This window comes from Hordeum vulgare, chromosome 6H (genome assembly GCF_904849725.1).
Source record: "Hordeum vulgare subsp. vulgare chromosome 6H, MorexV3_pseudomolecules_assembly, whole genome shotgun sequence".
NCBI classification, from domain to species: domain Eukaryota; kingdom Viridiplantae; phylum Streptophyta; class Magnoliopsida; order Poales; family Poaceae; genus Hordeum; species Hordeum vulgare.
Window position 1 is genome coordinate 358198767 of NC_058523.1, and position 4604 is coordinate 358203370.

Sequence of the window (4604 nt, forward strand, 5' to 3'; positions counted from 1 at the left end):
GCGCTTCCCTGCGCCTTGTCAAAGAGCTCGGTTTGCTCGGACCTAGAGACAAGATGACGGATGACGTGGCGAGGGCGCTCTTGCACCGTTTCGACGAACCCCTGTCCCACAGTGACATCTCGGTCATCGCCAGGCTGACTCGCTTGGACAGCGAGGCGCTGCGGGTCATGGCCCGCATGACCGGCCCTGACGGAGCTGCCAACGAGGCCACCGTGTAATCATGTTAGCTACCCTTAGTATCTCTCTCCGATGGCGACCGATCCCCGGTTGGTTCGAGTTAGGTTTGTTTTCAGTTCCAACGGGCAGTAGGCTAGTAGCTATCCACCGGCGCATCTTGGGTGATGCTGGTTGGCGCCGGTTCCCAATATGTATGATGGTTGTGTTGTTCTTCGGCCAATGGCAAAATAGTCTTAGTCATCGGAGCTACATCGGTGTTTTAGATGTATGACAAGATCCACCCCATCATGTGCTAGAATGTTCGTGGACTGAACAACCCAGCCAAGAGGACAGTGGTCGGGGAGATGGTGGCTGCTCACCGCATTGCCATACTCTGCATTCAGGAGACCAAGATCGCAGCTTGGTCACCTGATCTTGTTCGTGAGATCGGGGGCGCCAAGCTCATGGAGTGCATCGCTCTACCGGCCATAGGCACTAGCGGAGGAGCGGCCATTCTTTGGGACAAGGAGTTAGCCATAGTTACATCGCATGCCGTTGGGGTTTTCGCTATTACAGCTAGAGTGACCTTCCTCGGGAAGTCCGAGAGTTTCTGGTTATCGTCGGTCTACGGCCCGGCAGATGACGCGAGGAAGGATGATTTCTTAGGGGAACTATCCCTCTCGGCGCCCCCTGCCACCGAACCTTGGCTCATCAACGGGGATTTCAACCTCATATACGAGGCACGAGACAAGAACAATGCCAACCTCAACCGTAGGCTTATGGGTAGGTTCAGATCAGCCATTGACGCGACGGGACTAAAAGAGATTAGATGTAAGAACCGTAGATACACGTGGAGTAACGAGCGACAAGACCCTACCCTACTGAGCATCGATATGTTCTTCCGCAATACCTCCTGGGAATGCATCTTCCCATCGGTCTCACTCCTCGCGGCGTCAACAACAACGTCAGACCACTGCCCGCTGATTCTGGCAGACACCCTGGCCTCCCCTCGCACTGCCCTCTTCAGATTCGAGAACTTCTGGCCGAGTTTCCCTGGTTTACATGTCACGGTGGAACGGGCATGGAGCAGGACGGCGCAATCCGCGTATCCTTTCCAACGTCTTAGCATGAAGATGGCGAGGACTGCTCGGGACCTGAAGATTTGGAGCAAGGTTTTTTTAGCCAGGCTAAGATTCAATTTCACCTGGCGGCAGAAATAGTGGTCCGCCTGGACGTGTCTCAGGAGCGCCGACGCCTCTCGGACGCAGAGTTCAATCTCCGTAAGCTTCTCAAGCTTTGTCTGCTGGGACTCCCGGCCTTAGAACGAGCTCGCCGGCGCCAAGTTTCACGGCTCACTTGGCTTCGGCTAGGAGACGTGGGCACAAAATATTTCCATGCCAAGGCGACGGCCAGGAAACGAAAGAACTTCATCCACTGTCTCCAAGTTGGCGATGAGGTCTTCACGGTGCACGATCAAAAGGAAGAAGCCGTTCACAACTATTTCCAACAGTCCACGGGTAGCAGGGCAGCGCGACCGCTGCAAGTAGATTGGTCCATCTTCGATCTACCATCCGTCCGCAATAGAGGTTTAGACAACCATTTCTCCGAGGAGGAGGTATGGGAGGCGATCAAAGCATCACCGGCGGAGAAGGCACCTCGGCCGGATGGATTCTCCGGGGTCTTCTATAGATCCTGCTGGTCCATAGTCAAGGATGACATCATGACAGTGTTCAGTAGTTTCTACAACCTAGCTAGAGGGGATTTCGGCAAGTTAAACACCGCTTTGTTGGTGCTGCTACCGAAAAAGACGGTGCAACTACGATCCAGGATTTCAGACCTATTTGTCTCATTCATTCTGTGGCCAAGCTCATTACCAAAGTTCTATCAAGAATACTTTCCACGGTGATCAGCAGCATCATCTCCCCAGCGATATGAGCGTTCCTACGCTCCAAGTCAACACAAGACAACTTCGTATATGTGCAGAATATAGTTAGATCGCTGCATAGGAAGAAGCAACCAGCCCTGCTGCTTAAGCTAGACATCGCAAAAGCCTTCGATAGCGTTTCATGGGAGTACCTGCTCGAGGTACTGCAGCATCTCGGGTTCCCGGCGTGCTGGCGCGACTGGGTATCGCTGCTCCTTTGCACGGCCTCTTCGGCCATCATGCTGAACGACACGGTCGGCAAACACTTCAATCATCAACGGGGTCTACAGCAGGGGGACTCCTCTCTCCACTTCTTTTCATCATCGCCATCGACACCCTGCACCGACTCCTAGAGAAGGCAACGGAGATGCACATAATTGATCCGTTGCCTGGCACGGACATCTCTCTACGAGTGAGCCTTTATGCAGACGACGCCGTCATATTCGCAAATCCGGCCAGGGAAGAGATCGAAGCACTGATAGCTATTCTGCAGGATTTTGGACACGCGTCAGGTCTACACATCAACCCGGCAAAATCCACTGCGTCATCCATTCGCTGTGACGACATGGACCTGCAACACATCCTATCTAACTTCGGAGGGACAATTGTCGCCTTCCCGCTAAGAGACCTAGGGCTACCGATCACTCTGTCCAGACTAAGGCTAGTTCACATTCAGTTCATCTTAGACAGAATTAGAGCTAGACTAGCTGGATGGAAGGGCAAGCTACTAAATGTTGCCGGCAGGCGAGTCCTGGTACGTAGCGTCCTCTCAGCCTTACCGACTTTTGCCCTCTCTGTCCTAAGGGCACCCAGGAAGTTCTTCGATGAGATAGACAAGGCTAGGCGACGTTTTCTTTGGGCGCAAGAGGACGGCGAATTTGGTGGAGGGAAGTGTAAAGTAAACTGGCCGGCAGTTTGCTCCCCAGTGGAGAACGGGGGCTTGGGCATCCGAGAGCTAAACCGCTTTAGTAGAGCCCTTAGACTATGGTGGCTTTGGCTGGCATGGACGAGCCTAGACAGGGCATGGCGGGGCATGGCTCTGCCTTGCGACAAAGCGGACATGGCTCTTTTTAATGCCTCAACGACAGTTGTCCTCGGCAACGGCGCAACAACATCCTTTTGGCATTGCTCGTGGACGGGAGCAGCCACCCTATAGACGGCGTTCCCGTCTCTCTTCAAGCACTCCAGGAGGAAGCATAGAACGGTAAAGGAGGCACTAACCAACAACACCTGGTTAGCAGACCTAGCCCATGGTAACAATGCACACCTATGGGAGGAGGCGGTTAGACTCCATAGATGGCTCCAGGATGGGGATCTTCACCTTCAGGGAGGAACTAGCAACACTATCAGATGGAACCTTGAGGCATGAGGGACATATACGGCACGATCTGCGTACAAGGCGCAATTCCAAGGAGTCATGAAGTCCGACTTCAAGAAGATAATCTGGACAACTTGGGTGCCTCGTAGGCTAAAGATTTTTGCTTGGCTCATCTTAAGAGACAGACTGTGGTGCAACGATCGACTGCAACGACGGGGCTGGCCAAATGGGTATTTCTGTCAGCTTTGCCTCCGGAACCTAGAAACATCCGCACATTTGTTCTGGGAATGTCCGATGTCACTGGGGATCTGGGCACACGCTGCCTCACGGGCCGGCTGCGCCTCGTTGCACCCTGACGCATGGGCAGCGAAGAAGAGGTCATCCGATATAGTCGCCACTATGGTAGCAACAGCTATACCTATGCACCGCAAGGCCACCAGGACGATGATCATCCTGATCCTATCTGAGATTTGGAAGCACAGAAACGATTGCACCTTCACACACAAGCAGGTGCACCTGCAAGATATGAAAAGTGCAATAACAAGAACCGTCGAACTTTGGAGACAAGCGGGAGCATCGTTCTTGGAGCACCCTTTCTGGGACCCGCCATGAAATTAACGACCATGTAACCTATGTTCGGGTCCGGTTTTCTGTTTCTTTTTCCCTTGTTCTCTGTCTTTTTCTCCTTGATCCTACGATCAGCACCACCCTTGTTTTTGTAACCGCACTTCTCCCTGCTATGTTTTAATACATGCCAGCATCTAGCCGGATCTTTCAAAAAAAAAAATTCCACATCCAATCTGATGATGCGTTGGGTTAAGGGCTAACCGTAGCGGAGCTAGCAAACCCTCCCCGGGCTGCGGAACGGCAATAAGAGTATATACACAAATATCTATGTGGCTACATACATGGGAAACTTGAGAAGGCCCTCACTAGTAGAAAAGAGGGCTTTGATCCATTTGATGAAATGCCATTAGTTCCGGTTCACTCACGAACCGAGACCCATGTGGGCATAGGTCCCGGTTCGTGAGGCCAGGGCGCCGGCCGGGCCTCGTGGGCCATTTGTCCCAGTTCGTTTGTTACCTTCGGTCCCGGTTCCTGAAAAGAACCGGGACCAATGTGCCTCGCTCCTGGCCCACAACCACTAGTCCCGGTTTGTGGCTGGAACCGGGACCTCAGGTTGTCCTTTAGTCTAGGTTTCAGCCA